At 37.8% G+C, this 17,674-nt stretch overlaps 1 long non-coding RNA gene across 1 annotated transcript; it reads right to left on the minus strand.

Moving 5' to 3' along the window:
* Window positions 1–595: 595 nt before the first annotated feature.
* LOC142407728 (uncharacterized) lies at window positions 596–15,866 on the minus strand. Its single transcript, XR_012775024.1, has 3 exons — window positions 15,792–15,866; window positions 5,302–5,362; window positions 596–672 (listed from the first exon to the last, which is right to left on the minus strand). It is a non-coding gene; the product is annotated as an uncharacterized LOC142407728 (long non-coding RNA).
* Between the last annotated feature and the right edge of the window lie 1,808 nt (window positions 15,867–17,674).

Here is a 17,674-nt window from a genome sequence, read left to right on the forward strand (position 1 = left end):
TAGGAAGGTTTGATGAAGACAAATGTAAACTCTGTCAGTGACAACATTACATTAATAAAGCAAATAAATAATACAAATCTTTATTTCTGTAATAAGTGGTGCTTTGCAGATACGACATATCTATAATCTATCTTCAGTGCTGCTTAGAACTGATGCAAAATATGGGACTAGACAGTTTAAAATGAAGTACAAGAATTGCATGTAAAAGCTAATAACTCTTGCTAAGAAGAAGTCTTTCATGCTTCTTAGTAATGTTGAACCATGCAAGGCTTTTCCTCAAGAACTTGTTTCCTCCTGAATACTTTGTCTATTGCTCATTTATATATGTATATAGATTATATATCAGTTAAGCATTAGCATCTCTTGAATTAAAATCAGTCGGTTAACACATGTAAGGTCAAACAAGTCAAGTTAGAGCAAATTCTAGTCACCACTGTTCAAAACTCACTTCTCTAACATGTTTGAGTGTCTACAGCTCTACATTTTTTCTCCAGTTTTTAATTTAATATGTCTTTGTTAGCGTATGCTTTCTCAAATCAGTCGCATCTGTGCGTTGAGTGAAGGTGAGCAGTCTCAACTCAGGAGGAATGTGATTTGGAGAGGTACGAGCGGCTGAGGAGGGATTGTTGTGGGCACAGCGTTTGAACACGAAAGTGGCGGCTATCTTTCCCACTACAATAAAAAGGAAACCGATAACAATGGTGTGCTATAAAAAGCAAAGGAACATTCTTCTTTGTCAAACAACCGCACCTCTCCGGCAGTGCTGCTGCTGCAGTACACTGGCTGACATCCACTCTGCGTTTGAACTCTGCTGTTACTGAATTTCAATTAAAACTGAAAACCACACAAAGGTAGCAGGCACAGAGAATACCAAAAAGAAACAAGATGTTCATTTCCTTGGTTGTTTTTGTTTTAGGGCTTTTCTTTGTCTGACTGGGAAATAATGATCTAAGTTTTATGGTGAGGGCCCTGGTATCTGCTGTTTGGGTCAATTTTACCTCATTAAAGAAAGACAAAATTATGGCAAGTTCTTCCAGAACATCAGAGCTGCCATTCAAAAGCAGAATTCGTACTGGGGTGCAAAATCCCTCCAGTTCCTGCTTCAGTCCATTTAAAAAAATATGTATTTGAAGCCTGAGGGAAGAGTACAATTTAAGAGAGATTTTTCCTTATGCAAGGAACCCAACAAGGCCTTATGTATGCTGCAGCAAACTGCAGTACCTGCAGGGTGCTCATCTACCATGAAAGTCTTTATTATCTCATTCTTTACATGAATGAAATGTGAATATAGTTCCTGCTTTCTTGAAAACCATTACACTGATTGGATTGTGTCTAGAAGCAACAGAATGGGTTTTTCCACACAATTATTTTCAACAGATTGAAAATGTATGGCTCTCCTTGTAGATGCTGATGGAAGGTACTCTGGAGTTTCAAAGACTGTGTGAAAAACAGTAGCTCCAATAACCTTTAAAAATGTTCTGAGTGGAGGGGGAAAAAAAGGAATTTTTTTAAGTGGTTAAAAATACATATTTTTTTCTGTGTATTTTTTTCTGGAACTCACTTGCCTTTATTGCTGCAAGTTATTGGTATTGATTGTAATGAGACCATAAGCTTCACAAACATTCACTCATAAAAAACCAAATACCTTGTGATAAAATTAAGAAAATTGTGGAACAATTATTGATAATAAAAGTCAAATCTAACAAGATGATAGAGTAGTCACACAGGGGATACCAGATATATTTTCTTGGAACTGCTGGCTGTATTAATATCATATAAGACAATTTTCTGAGAAATCTGGGTTCTGAACGAAGGATTATATGCAAGTTTTTAATGAAACAGTAGCCACTATGTTATCACAGGAAAAAAGATGTTAGAAAAAAGACTGTTTCACATCAGCTGAGGACATCTGTGTGTGTAGCTGTGCATGCATGCATACCTGCATAGCTATATGTCTATAAATATATGCATATATTTACTGAAAACTTTTGAACTGGTGGAAAATTGGAAGGAGTGGAGGAAAACTTAGTTTGACTAAAAAGCTGCTCATTCCATTTTTCTGTCTCCTTATTCATCATATCAACATTGTAATCATATCTCTTTCCCTACTTTCTTCTTTGGGTTGTCTAAAACCTATTTTCTAATTCAGTCCAGCAACTCATCTTTTAATGTCATTTTAATAGACCTTGTCTTGCTTTCATGGAATAGTAAAAGCAAAGGTTTCATTGTAAAAGAAAATTGCCTCACTTGCACTGAGTTTTCTAATTACTGTATCTGGTACTACCATTGAATGTTTGGAGAAGGGGAAAAGAGGGAGGAAATAGAGACTGTTATTAATCAACCCTTACTGGTAATTAAGGTCCTCAGCTTCTCATTGATTTTTTTTTCAGTTTTACATACCTTGATGACAGATAAAGCAAATGACAGGAGAAAAATCTCAGCTGCATAGTCTGGTCCATGGGCAAGTCACTTATTTAAAAATGTGACCATTCTATGACATTCCATGAAGATGCAGGACTGTGGACCTGCAAACACACTGTTTTTCCAAAAAGGTTTTTATGGCAATACAACGCAAATCAACTCAAATGACACATGATGTCAACAAGAACAGCATCACTGAACTCATCAGTGGACTTTGATTTGCAGTCCCCTCCTGTGGATTTTCTGAATTTTATATTTGCAAGGATGAGACGAGAACCGGGTCCTTCAGGTTAGGCTGAATGAGCAGTTTACCTACGTTATAAAAAAAATCTGATCCACAAAGACAGACACCCCACTCCCCTATGTAAGTAGTTTATAAATTTGCCCACAGTCACAGTAAAAGTGACCTTTTGGCAACAGTGAAGATTCAAATTGGTGTAATATTTTCCTGCAGAGTCATAAGGTAAGAGGAAGAAGCTAGGAAAGAAGTACTCCTGTCTATGTGAGGAAATACATTAACACGGATCCAGAGGGAGGATCGCAGGCCACCTTGATGACAATCACTCACCGGACAGCTGCAAGGGCAGGGGAAATGCTCCATTTCATGACAATTTGCTGCTCCTGGTTTCCTTATTTCACCATTTAAATTATACAGAAGCCCAGTATGTAGTCAGGGCTCTGGTAAAAATTTGCACGAAATTAAATGTATGAATACATTATTGAAGAAAAACTTGGTGGGTGATATGAAGAGATGAAAGTTTATTAATGCTGGAGAACTATTGATCCTTGCTGTTTAATCTAATACTAAATTTGATCACACTCCTTCGTTTTACCAGGATTATCTGTAGAATGTGAAAGTGTCAGAATATGTACTGCACATCTCCTCCCTCCACCCCCAAGTGTTGGGGCCTCTATCAGCAATTGCATTTTTCATCACTTTCTCATGAGATGAAGGCACAGTGAAGACAAAGTATGACATGAAAAATAATTTGCCTCTAAAAGGAAAAAAAGCCAGGCTATTGCTAGGAAAACATAATTTGAATTCCTACAAAAAAGCAAATACAATTTATTTTGGTTTTCTTAATCCTTTTAAAAGAGAATTAAGCCCAAGGAGTTGTTTAACTGTATGTAGAGATCATGATGGAATTTATTGTGATTGGGTGACCTCATAAAATTATTCACTACTGCTGTGATTTTTTTGAAGGCAGCTCAATAGAGTTTGACTCCCAGTTCCCATTAGAATTTAATGAGAGCTGGGCCTGTAAGTCCCCCAGATTCCTTTGAAAATAACCCAGCCCATGATAAAATAATACAGTTCTGTGCATCTTTAATTTTTGACAGTTTGTTCGTGACTGCAATATTGATTGCAACAGCTACTGCCAAGCACACGGCTCCCATCACTCTCGCCTGCTTTTCCATTATGTCATAAAATAGATCACCCAGCTCAATAGATTATACAAATAGATGGGGCTGGACTACTTGCATGGGTTTGCTGAAGAAAAAAAAAGAAGCCTAATAATAACCAAGCACCTAAGTTCCTTGAACAAGTAATTGTATGAATTTTAAATGGTCTGAAATGAGTGACTTCAAAGAGTGAATAAGGACCAAAGCAAGGCCAGGTCCAACAGTAGTAATTAGATTCCAGTCAAAAGTAAGCCTGATTGGACAGTTTTAAAATGTTTGTGCTATGCAAGAAACCTGGCGAGTGTGTGGTACCAAAAATGGGAGTTCAATTAAATCTTTGGAAAAGCACAAAAACCATGCAAGCAGAAACATTTAGTATCCCGCTAAGCTGAAAATGCATTCAAACTAAAATGAGAACTGAGGTGACTGAATAAGCAATAGGAATAAAGGAAGTGAGTTGTCAAAATAAAATATATTTGGGAATGGCCTGAGTGAAATTTTAATCCTTGATTTCATTTTCTTGCATGTTTGTACATTTGTTCTCAGCAGTAAAAGCATTATGGTATTTGACAAAAAGGTAAGGCAAGGAAAGAAAAGAAAAAGTGCTGATGATTCAGCCTTCCGGCTCTCCATAACATTTACTGGAAAGCAGAATGCAAAGTTGTGTTTGCATGTCCTGTTCTGGTTTGTCATGTTATTAGAACTAATTTATTTCCCAACACTGTTGAGGAAGAACTGGGACAAATCAGGATAATTATTAGAAAACACTTTTGGGCACCATTCTTCCATGGAAAGAAAAAAAAAAAAAAGCTGTGCTCAACAGTAGTGGGTTACAACATTGCACCCAGGTTAGATTACGTATTCATTTTACTAACAGGACGTTAAATCTGCAGGACTTTTTGCTGGAGTGAGACTAGCAGACTAGCCTGGTAGGTCCTGCTTGTATGCAACAACTCATCAATCTGAATGGGCTGATTGATTTGGATTCCTGACACTTCAGGGAAGATTTTAGAATTGGTTTATTAAGTTTTGTTTTTTCTGAGGTGGTGGTGTTTGGTTGGTTGGGGGTTTTTTTGTTTTGTTTTGTTTTTTTTTCAATGATAACACTATCTAGAAACATGTCGGGAACAAGGACCCCATTGTGTCCCCAGTGTGTGGGACCTGCTATACAATTGCAAAACCAAAAACGTAGTCCGTGTTCCTTGAGCACATCTAATAAGGATGAGAAAGGATTAAACTGGGATACAGAGGGAATGGGTATCCAAGGATTCAATGGTATATCTAAAGGCAGTTTAAAGCAAACTTAAGTATGTTTACACAGGCTTAAATTACCCTTCTGGACATATCTGGTGAGACAAAATTGGTCACCCTAGCAGTCAGGACTTTAAGTACAGCCCCTGTGTACCTGCTGCCAAAGGGTGCTTGCTTGTTTGTTTCAAAGCTGTTGTGGCAGAAGAATGCTAAGCAACAACTTACTTAAAGACTGATGAGATGGTTCATGGATGATGATGAGGAAGTTCTCTCCAAAGCAGGTGGGCTAGCGCCAAAAAAATACAAATATACTTGTTGGAAAATACAGCAATTATATAGTATCATAGGGCAGACAGATGTTAAATTGACCTCCTGAGACCAAATGAGAGATGAAAGACAGATGGAGGCTGACGATGAATATGCTTGACAGTGAAGTTGGGAACCTTATACGTGATGGATAGAGAAGCAGGAACCTTTGGATGGATGCAGAAATAAGGGTGACAAGGGTGAAATTATGGAACTTCAAAATACTGTCTTCCAGTACAGCTGTATTTCGAGTCTGTTGACTTGAATAGAGATAGTGGTCATGAAGTGGAAGATTAGCTTCTACTTGTGAATTAACTGTAATCGTCCATGATATTGTGTTGGACTGAGAGCATTAGTTCGGGAACAGGCTCAGGAAGAATAGTTAAGTTTTCACTCATATCATGGAGTGTGTGAAAGTATGGAAAATTCTGCAGCATTTTGAACATGTTCAGAAATGCTACCAGAAAAGTTTGGGGTTTTCTTTGAGCAAAGGTCATTTCTTCCCTCGCAGAAGAAATACTTCTGTGACAATTTATAGTCAGTGCCAAGTTCCAAGGTTGAAACCTTAGTTGGAGCTATAGATAAGTACGCACCAGAGCACATAGTGCCTCTGTTTCTGAGGATCCATCTAACCAGTGGTGATTTCACATCTGTGGATTTTTTGTGCTTTTTATGTACTTTTGGATCTCCTGCATGATGATGGTCCTGATCTCGCAAGCTGCTGCATGTAGGCAGCCTCTGACACCAGAGACGGTTGCTGCTGGAGTCAGAAGGGCTGTTGTGCAGCTGGAAAGGTCAAGCTGCACAAAATAGCTTGCAGGTTCAGAGGCCTGGCTGCAAACACTTTTACCTTATAACAAACCCAAATTGCCTTGTGAGTGCAAGAGGCATTTAAAATGAGACCCAGAAAAAATGGTATGGGGCAGTCTAACATCAGCTAGCTTGAGGCTTGAGCAGCCATTAATCAGAGTAGCTCTAACTTCTTAAAATTCTGGCCCATGACATTAGCAAGAGCAGTTTTAAAGTTGAAAGGCTCATTCTGTGTTTGCTTTATCACTAAACACTGTCCCATCTCTTTGAGAAGACAATTCCGAACTGAGCAGATGTGAATCTATCAACCAAAAAACCTACTTTGTTTTCCCAACAGAAACATTTATGCATGTTTGGATCCTGGAAAGGTTGCAGCTCCCTTTTAACTGTCTTAAGAAATAACATTATTTCTGTTTCTCCAATTATGTACTTACCAAAACTCCAGAGCATGTTTGTGTGCTGTGCAATTTGAACAACGGTTGATGCTGCACTGTTCACTTCCCTGCAAAACCTTTACCTCAAGATCTGCATAGACACTGCATTTAAAGAAATAAAATAAAGTAGAATTTAAAAGTTCAGCCTCAGGAGAAAGCAGACTTCTGGAGTCCTTAGCTGCCTACGTTTAAAAAGTCCCAGCTGAAGCATGATCTCTTTGGCTTGCATTTAGCTCATACTACATTAAAGAAAAGGTAGATTATCATGGAGATATTATAAGGTGACCAGTATAATCTCATTTCTAAAAATAATTATCCCAGTAATGCATACAGTAGGAATGAAAGAAAGCTCTTTTTGCCTAGCTTCAAATTCACCTCAGCTTTCTGGATTTTGCGCATTTACCACAGACAACCACAGAATTGAGCCTGTATTTCAAATGAAAAGATGTGGAAGAGGGGAAGTGTCTGAATGTGAGGAACAGCCTGAAAAATATGGACAACATATCCTCAGAGAGCAAAACTAATACCAGCACATTGTGAATAAAAAGAACAGAGATGATGAAAGAGATATATATGAAAATAAATAATATGAGGGCAAAAAAGCAGTGTCAGTTTCTCTATCTATTTAATAATTTGTTGTTGGAAATATGTTTAGTCACAAATTATACACTAATAGTTAATTAACTATCTACTTCTAGATTCTCATGTCATTTAAATGTATCTGATACGATGGTCATTAATGAGTTCCATATTTTTCTAATAGCTTTGCCAACCCTGTACTATGACTGCTCGTTTATTGACCTTTTTTCCATGTGGTTTGATCAACTTTGAATTATTAGCATTTAAATATGCTAACAGAATATTGAAGTCTCATAATACAATGTTGTTTGTAGCAAAATCATTAATGTGATAAGATGCAGATCAAAAGGAGTGTTCACCAAAGTGAATACAAATGATACAATACAGAATTAATATGAAAAGATGAAACACAGTGAACAATGGACTTCCATTAATGTATTAGTGAGCATATTAATGACAAAATTGCTAAAAGATAGGATGGAAAGTCTCTACCAAGAGAAAATAAGGAGCATTTCCCAGAACATAAATACTCTCCTAAATGAGACAATTTAAAGGTTGATTTGGTATTTTTTCCTGCAAGCGTATGTCAAATTTACTCATTTGTCAAAAGCACTAGTTTACATAAATAATAAAACAGATAAATGCTTATGGTAATAAACAGTGTTCCAAATGCTACTTTAAAGTGATCGTACAGACTACTTTCCTCTGGGCTGGTGAGTCATTCAGGGAGTAATACAAACTTATCCCCACAGATTGAAATCTAAGCCAGAGATTCACAGTTTGGGGGCTGCTAGATCATGTGTGTTCTTTCAGAGAGAGCTTATGAGGAATTGTCTTGATGAGGCACCTTTGCTAGTCAGGGTAATCCTAATGTAGGCAATGCAGAAACACTTGTGGACACAGAGAACAGAATCTTTCCAGTCCCAGCTTGATTTCCAAACTAGTGAGTTATTAGCTATTCTCTAGTGAATGGGCAGGTCTTTCACTAGTGTTTTATTAAAAAGTTCAAAGAGTCTCAAAAATGGCATTGCCCACCTGCCACAGTTACGTTGTGCTATCAGGAATATTAAGATACTGACATCAGCTTCCTGATCCTTTTCCCAAAAAAACCCAGGAAAAACATGGAGCATACTAGTCTTCATAATTAATGTCATGTTTCTTCATATTCCCTCTCTCTAGCTATCCTCAAAACAATTCTGTTTGGGTCTGGATGCTTATAGTCTTTAAAGACTTTGTAACAACATCGTCAATATGACAGATGTTCTTGTGTGTAGTTGTAACTCAAAACAAAAACAGTATATTGCTGATAAGATATATTTAGATATAGATAGATATAACAGAAAACTCACATATGGTCAACCATAAGGATAATGCTAATTCCTGCATGTTCTGTATTCTGAAATGTAAACTTCCAGACCTAAATAAGTGGCAAAATTCTCACATTTCTGCATGAGAAAACTAATATTGCCCCTTCTAAACCCATATCTGGCTTTTTAGTAGTAAAGACTGGTGGAGCAAATAACTAAATTGAGCCATAAAAATTGTTTTGCTTCTATATGCCATTTCAGAGAGAAGGGTGGGTAAAATGGATTTATTCTGATAACGTGAGGCCGCTTCATATATCAGAAATTGCATAGTTGACAACCGCACTTGAGTTACAGTAAAGTTTTTCAACATTGCCAAATGGCACATCATGTAACTTCTTATTTGCTTTAATAAAATTGAAATGTCTGGTAACAATTTATGGTTACTGCTTGAAGAGTTTTATAATCTATATTTACATTAACTTAAAGTAGCTGAGATATATGAATTTTAATTCTTCATCTAGAAAGTTATATAGGCCAAGTATAGGGACAACATCAACAGGAATAAAGTCAACAAGAAGAGAAGAAAGAGGCTGTTAGGGGACTGCTTAACCACAAATCAGTAGCCTCACCCAAGATAATCAATTGCTATCTGGGGTTTATTCGAGTATCCAAGGCTCAGGGCTGAGAAGGACTGGAAAACTGCTTGAAAATTTTTAAAAGCAAGCAACAGCTGTAGGAGGAAGCAAAGAGACTCATAGCTGGAGCTGTGGCACATAACCAGTGCTGTGTCTTCCTGTGTATCACCAGATACTTAGAAAAAAATGAACTTTAGAGATGTCTCAATAAAAAGGAAGGCCTGATATCTTTCTTTTTGTAATACAAATACTTTGTAATGCAGCTCAACTTCACTCAGATCTTTGGAGACAGGGACTTACAAATACAGCCTGGAATGTCTCAGAATATCTGATCTTCCCTTTTGGAAAATAATGTTCTCAGTTGCAAATCAGTGTTGATGTGGACACTGAAAAGTAAGATTACTTGAGCTGTGTTTGTAAAATAGGCCAACAGCATGAACAAGAAAAACCTGAAATATTCACTTTTTAATAAAGAAAAGTTCTTTTATGATTAGGTTATTTACAGAAATTGTACAGGAGTGCATTTGGAGTGCTTGTGTTGTAAAGAGAAGATTGCCCATAAAAGCAGGGAGAACAGGGTTTTGATTTCTCAAGTGGGACAGAATGGTATGGTTCTGGGCAACATATGTTTATAAAGATTTGAAACCATAAAATGTGAAGAGAGGAACTAATGAAACCTGGTTTCCTATGGATTTGCGCCCTAATTCTTTTAAATACACACTGCCAACTCCACAATTACTCTTCTTTTCCCCATGGTACCCTCCCCTGAGGAAGCGAGAGTATTTGTGGTGGGTAACCTGGTGCTGCAGGCGTGCTCCTGGGCCAGCTTGCTCCCTGCTGCTATGCGGGTCTGTCTGCCTGTCCTTTGGCGGTGGCAATAATTCTGGACTTTCCTCCGTTTTCCGACTTTTCCTCACAATTCTTGTAATAACTTATCTTTCAGATTCCAATCTCTTTTTCAGATCTGATAGATTGCAAAGTTATTGGAAAGGGGTCGACAGACAGACAAGCATGATCAAGCAAGCCTTATGTCCTTAGAAAATCAGGCTAAAAAATGAAAATGTAAGTAGTGAGAAGTAAAGCAGAGAATGATTGATTCTCTAATGATTGACACTACTAAGCAAAAAATTATTAAGACATGTTGTTACCTAGGAATGTAGTACTAGTCATGTACAAACGAGCCAGACACTGAATGGCATATAGTTGAACATAGAAAAACAAGTACGGTAAACCAGGCCAAGGTAAACCAGCATCGACTAACCTTTGTGAGAAAAAGTAGTATGAGAAAGACATGACCAGATGCAATGCAAGTAAGTATGAAAAAATCCAATAAAGCCACTGATCTGAAGGAATTGTTCTGAGCTCTTCACTGCTTTACTGAATTGATACTGTTTTTTAAATCCCATGTGCTTGGGTCAGCCTTTCAACTGTAACAAATAGAATTGGTGGCCTAGATTCTGATAGTTTTTACACTGTTGTCATGGATAAGTAAGTTCTGTGCAGTCATGGAGTTATTTGGATTTGCGGTGTAAACAAGGATCTGGCCTGGGGACTTCTTACAGCAGTATCTCTGCTTGATCCTTGTTGTAAAGTTATAGGCTGGCATTTTACTGTGCTTTCTTCTCAAACCAGAAAGATGACAGAAATCAGGTAAATATAAAACGTTAGAAGTCTACCAACAATGTAACTGATTAAACAGTGCAAAAATTATATGAAACCAGAGCCTTTGCTTTTTTCTGAATCTCTTAGTCAACGTGAAATAGTTTTCTGTTGTCATGTGTTTTAAAAAGAAGTAATCCTCAGTTATTGTAGAAAACCTTTAAAGTCCCAACTATTGCAAAGCTTTTGTAGGGTTGATTATTCCTGCTGTGTAGCTTTTGCCGTTTTGGAGGTGTAACTGTATACAAGCATGCACACACACATGCAGAATACAGGAAAATATTCTTCTTTACTCCATTTCACTAGCTGTAATTCTAGGTGTGGTAGATGCTCTTAGTATATGTATATATAAATATATATATATAAATGGAAATAGTGTCCAGTTGAGCAGTTGCTGTTATTTTAGTAGAGGAAGATAGGCAGCCTTTCCAGTTTCCATGCCTCTGTTTTCTATATTTTAGAATAAATTCTTGAGACAGTTCCTTTCATTGAATATATTTTCCAATGTCTTGTGCTTATTCATGGCCTCTAGTTGCTATTAAGCTACTTCAAAGTAGCATTTTGCTGGAAGTGCAGAGTCTGGGGATTTTCTTAACTCAAATGAACATCAACTGTGCTCTGATCATGTACATATCTGATAGCACATTTGAAACTAGAATGATAAATCTGAAATGTACTGTGGTCATAAGACAAACTCTCAAATTGCAATGAGTTGTTTGCCATGTTGCTACTAATCCAGTGCTGCCTGTTGCAATGCACTAGCTAAGTGGTATTTCTAGACTGCTCATTGTGTCTTGTTCTTTGTTGATTTTTCTTGTTCTGTGTATTCAAACTACTTTAGCTGGAAGTACGTAGCTGAGAGATTCACAGAAAGAACACATAGCATGGGGTGGGTGACCTATGAAGTCAGACATGAAAGGTTCCTGTTTGGCTATTTTTCAATGCTGTTTCAGTTGAGTCCGAGGCTTTACTAGCTGTGGCATTGCACAGCAGTCATTTTGTTTCCTCATAGTAGCTAGACAGATTTATCAATTGCTTTTTACTTGTTCTTTACGATTTTTTTTCTATTGTTGTTCTAAAAGGAAAGAAGAAACAAAATGCAATATTGGAATCTGGAAGACAAATTCATTATCAAATTCCTTTTACAATTGGTGTTCTGAGAGGAGGGTCACACCACAGAAATATTTGAGGTTGGGGTGGAATATCTATTTAATGAATTCTTTGGCAAGTGAAAAGCATTTGTTGCTAGCAAAACCTTTTTTTTTTCTTTTTTTCTTTTTCCAAGCAAAAGCTGTGCAACAGAGTGGAACTGAGGGTCAAAGTTTAAATACAGTTTGCTGTGCCACCTGGTTTTGATCTAGAGCTCAAGTGTGTGACTGGCAACACTCACTGTCACGGCAGGGAGACCTGGTAAGAGGGGACAGAGCAACATTTCTCTCTTTATTTCTCAAATTGTGAAAGGTGTGAGATTGACAGCCTTGGAAAAACAAGTCTCCTGTTTTATTCACAAAGAAAAAGGATGGCAGGACAATCATAATACCATCTTCTCCCACAGTGCTTTGCCCATTTGTTTCAGGCCTGCTTTAGCTGAACTGTCTGGAGGGGGTGAGGAGATCACTTATTCTTTCGACCGATTCAGTCTTTGTCCCACTGCTATGACTCCCCACTGGGGTGCCAATTGTGGTTGTCGTCTTTTCTTGGGTAGTTGCCACCTGTCCATTAGAAACTGGCCAGGGACCAGGAATTCACTTCACATTGGCCGCAGAATAGATGTCATAGGCTCAAATTAACATTTTAGACACTGGGTCCGGATTTGAAAGAGCAATTTAGAGATGAAAGGCAATGTATGTCTTCTTCCTCGATTACTTATTTATGGAGTTACTGCATATTTGAGCTACATCCACTTGACTAGTCTCTGTCTATTGTAAACTTTCTCTACTTAGTTATTATTTTTGTTTTTAAAGAGTCATTAAAGGTCTCAGGCAGACTAGGACCCATTTTGCTACAGGCTGTACAAACCTTGGTTTGTCTTCCTCAGCTGACAGAACAAATTTGTGTCTGAGTCCTGTGGCTGGCTTAAGGGTCTCTTGCACCATACAGGTTGCAAAGTGACCAAGGAATTAAAAAGCCCTGAAAACCCATCCTTAGTAATCAATGAGAAAACATTATTATTTTATTGAGGTATCATGACTGTGGGAGAAAGTCCACATGAAAAGCAGAAGAGATCAGTGTTAGATACAAAAGTAAATATAAAGATGGGCCAGAACACGAAAACAAAATGAACAGGTATCTGACCAATAAATATGGAGACTGGGTATCTTTTTTCTCATGAGTTGTCCAATTGACTATAAAGGAACTTTTTAGGGGATGAAATATTTGTCACTGTGTATCAGAATCTAGTTGGTGATTTAGAGACTTGTCAAAATTGCACAGCTGTATCCATAAGGTCTATGGTCATAGTGCTGATTTGTCTGTAAGACTGTGGTACTAAAGGAGCTATGATATATAAGGGTGTTGATAATGTACTGTACTGTGGACATCCAGAACGAGATATAGATGTACTAAATCTACCACTGTTTTGTCACTGGGAATAGCTATCATAATAATATACAAAGCCATAAGCAAGGAGATAAAATTAAAAAAACTACCAAAAGAAGCATTCTTGCCATATTTGCACAAAAACAGGCACACTCCTTCCAGCTTTAGTCAGTAAAAGGAAATGAACATGAACTGGGAGAAAAAAATAGCAGTGTTTGCAAAAAAGTATTTTCTCATTATGGAAGATGGAGACGGGGACACTTCTTTTTTTTAACCTTTATCAAAAGCCAGGGATTTACAATGATTTATACTTAAGGAACTAAATCTGCAGAAGGAGATGGTGCTTTGAAATAGCTTGCTTTGGGATACCTTGCTGACCAGTGCAATCCTTAGGTGGTGTTTCCTGCAGAGAGTGTCTAAAATTCTACACTGCAATAGCATATTCCTTTAGTTTGGATGAATTCTGCAAAGTGATGTGCAGCTCTGTGAAGACAGCTCAAAAATTTATTTATTGCACAAAATTATAAGAAATTTCTGTTGTGTATTTAAATACCTGTGTTATAATGATATTCTCGAGTGTTGTATAATGGACAGTGTTAATCCACTGGAAGGGTGAGAAGGAACCTCTTGTTTTTTCTTGTCTGAAAAATGGATGTCCAAAGCTGTCGGGCACTACAGTTGTTACCTTTAAGTTTATACAACTGCAGTCAAGTTTTCAGTTACAGTTTGATCTTCCAGGTTATTTTTTGTTTTATTTTTGTAGCCTGTTTAATTGCAACAAAGTTGTTCTAATCAAGAAGGAACATCTTGTTTGCTTACTCTAGAAGTGCCCACCCAGCCTGCCCACCAGTCAAGGTCTCAGCATTGATATAGATTCCATGTTTGACATCTCTAATGAAATAAAGGACCCCATTGCATTCTTCCCAAGGGAAAGAGGTATCCACAGTAACCAATTTTAACTTAAGACCGAAGAAAAATGTTTTATTTTTCTTTCATTCAGACTATGCATTACTCATGTTTTTGTTGGAAATCTGATCCCTGTAATTTAAAAAAGAAAATTCTTACTGCAGTGATAGCAACTGGTTAGTTCAGAAAGAAGCAATGTTTAAGACACAGTCATTTCAATGAGAAGCCGTATCAGCTTTCCGAACTACATACTTCCTCAGTGCACTCATCACACATGATCAAATGTAATGTTTTGTCAGTTTTTAGACACTTTGCTATTAGAGTTACATCTTCTACTTCATCAAACTAAGGCTCTGCTGAAGGACAGATTGTACAAATAAACATCGGTTGGAATGTTTTTAAAGAGCAATTGTTTACTGATTGAAACACAAAAACTGTTGCTCATGCTTGGAGATCAAATTACATGCTTAAGAGAAAGCACGCTACATAATTCATTGACTCATGACTCATAAGAAACATCAGGCTGTATCTTTTGATGTGAAAAGCTGCAGAATCTCTTGTCTTTATTAGATGGAGCAGTAGATGACAGGTTTTTCTTAAAAACAGTGCCACTATATATAGCAATCTCATAGCCATTAAACTGTAATCCCTCTGTGAAGGGGAGCTGTGAAGAGGATGATCTGTAACATTCAGGTTAAGGAGTCTTTTGTTTCAAGACAAAGTATTATACTGACGTTAAACTCCACCTGAATTCCCAGAGAGAATTTTTTGCCACACATTGTCTCTCATTTTGGGTCACTGGGAACTGGACATGGAGCATCCATGCAAAAGTAGAAGGAGAATTTAGTAGATCCCTTTCCCTACGCACTGTGAAGCCAGGCTTTCAAAAAAAGGCAGTGCAGAAGGAAGGATGTTAGGATGTATCTAAAGGGGAGTGAGAGGCAGAAAAGTGATATCAAGTCAGATCAAATGTCAGCTGGGCCCAGACTCCCGTCTCTTGGCAGCTAATAGGGGAAGACTTCAACAAGGGGAAGCACACGGTGATATTTGCCCCCAGATTACCTCCACCACACCGTGATTTGTGACTCAGGAACTTGAAGTCAGGTATGGTGTCTTTGTCCTTCAGTGACCAATGCCACAGCACTATCCAATTGCCAGCAACACTTGGGAACAATCAGGCCCTAGAGAGATTACATAGGGTCCTCCCTCAGAGGCGTATACATGTTGATGTTGGCTCCTGTTTATGCCTTTCAGAAAGTTCCAAACTGTGGGCACAGAGGAAGGACTGGAGTTTCAGTTGAGGCTGTTAATGGAAATGCATTGGGGATTTGCTCAGAGTATTTTTCCTGTCTGTGACTGTGGATAAATTACTTGGTATTTTTCCATTACAATTTTATATGTGTGGTTAATAGTGCTGGCTGTGTCACCAGAGCTTTTGTGAGAGAATAAATACACTTGAGTATGAAGCACATACAAGATACCTAAAAATGCTTGAGGAAAAACTCGACCAATTAAAAACAATTTTCTTGAAATGGATCTACCTGGTCAGACATAACTGAAGTTGGCAGTACTGGTATACTTAATGAAGTAGCATTTCCAGTGCTGTTACCTCAGTCTCACACTGTAAGGGGATTCTCAGAAAATCTCAGGTATTGGAATCCTATGGTTCCAAGATGATCTAAAATGAGAAAATAAATAAATCTATTTTTCAAGACTGTAGAAGAAAAACTTGATCTCACTTTTTTTCAAGATTCATAAAATGAAGATAGTGAACTCCAGACACGTAACTATCTGTTTTTAAGATAATGGACTATTTTCTATGAAGTGAGAAGAAGAATGTGGGGATTCGATTAAATAATCTTGGTGTCTGTGATTCATGATTCAGCAACATGGTCTGACCTCGTAGTCGACCTTGTTTTGAGCAGGAGGTTTGACTAGAGACCTGAATTATGCTGTGGTCCTGTGATTCTGCATTTCTGTAGAAGCAGAACAGTGTGTAGACCTCTTGGGAGATAACATTGACTGAACAAAAGCCCAAGACTCCATACAACTTTGTTATTATCAAGCCTAGAAGATATAGTCAGATATCTGAAATGCTCAGGAGACATTGTTTACTCCTGTTTCTTAAATTTCTGTTTGTATTTGGGAACAAACTGGTATCAAGTTTTGAGGTCTTATTTTCTAGTTCATTCACCATAGCCACAGAAAAATACAGAGGGACTGGGATTAATATGATCAAACACAGATATATACTGTACAGTTGTCTACTGTCATGCTAGTCACCTTAGATTACCTTAATAGTAATATAGAAAAATGGGTGCTTTTGGGTACTAATGGTATAACCTAGTTTAGGTATCTCATTTAAGGTAAGATGAATTGCTTGCTAGAAGGCCTGTTTCTTCCTCCTGACTAAAAAGAGCTAAGATAACTAGCTCTAAAGTAGAATCCCATCCTTGCTGACCCAGATATGTTATTACCGCCAAAATAAGATGGATAAAAGAGATAATTAAAAAGGAGCTGATGATTCCGTTTTCATGCTGAGAATTGAGGGAATGAGCTTGTTGCTGCCTTGCAAAAGAACTGCAAAAGCCTTTGCATCTTCCAACCAAAAGGTGGGAGCTGAATCTTTATCTTCAGAGTCCCATGTGAGTGTATTTCTTGCACAACTACATCCTCTTCTTTTAATCTGCTATAGTAGACAAAGCATGTAGGCCTCAGACCTGCAATAAGAAGATCTGTCTATACAGATCTTCCCACTTACCAAGCAGAGCTGCATCCATTTCAGTGGAGCCACAACTGCTGCAGAGGAATGTCTACTTGCAAGGCCAGGGAGTGGACAAGAGAAGGGGAGAAGGAAATTATTCATTCAGAGAGCAACACAACACAATATAGAAAGAAGGGATTTAACTTTCAGTGTACTAATCAAAAAGCAAGTTCTCATATTTTTTATGCATATGATCCACAGGTCATCTGTTGAAAGAAGCTCCCCCATGTTTTACTAGTTATGTTGTTGACAGATGGGTGAGGGATAATACAACTAGATTTGTCCTGGAAAACCTTCTCCTCCTTTTGCATCTCTCTGACTCCCCAGAACATGTTTCCTTTCCTTACACAGCCTTTCTGCCCCCGCCACCCCCACCTGTCCCAGGCTCTGATTCCCCTTTGCTTCTGACTTTGTAAGATTATTGAAGATTTATTTTCAAGCACTAGTCTTCTTGAACAGGCATAGTTATCTGAGGTATGGGTTATGTTTGAAAACAGTGAATAGCCATAGATTTCACAGAATCACAGAATCACAGAATCATATAGGTTGGAAAAGACCTTTAAGATCATCGAGTCCAACCATAAACCTAACACTGCCAAAAACCACCACTACACCATGTCTCTAAGTACCTCATCCAAACGTCCTTTAAATACCTCCAGG

Source organism: Mycteria americana, chromosome 3 (genome assembly GCF_035582795.1).
Source record: "Mycteria americana isolate JAX WOST 10 ecotype Jacksonville Zoo and Gardens chromosome 3, USCA_MyAme_1.0, whole genome shotgun sequence".
Taxonomy (NCBI): Eukaryota; Metazoa; Chordata; class Aves; order Ciconiiformes; family Ciconiidae; genus Mycteria; species Mycteria americana.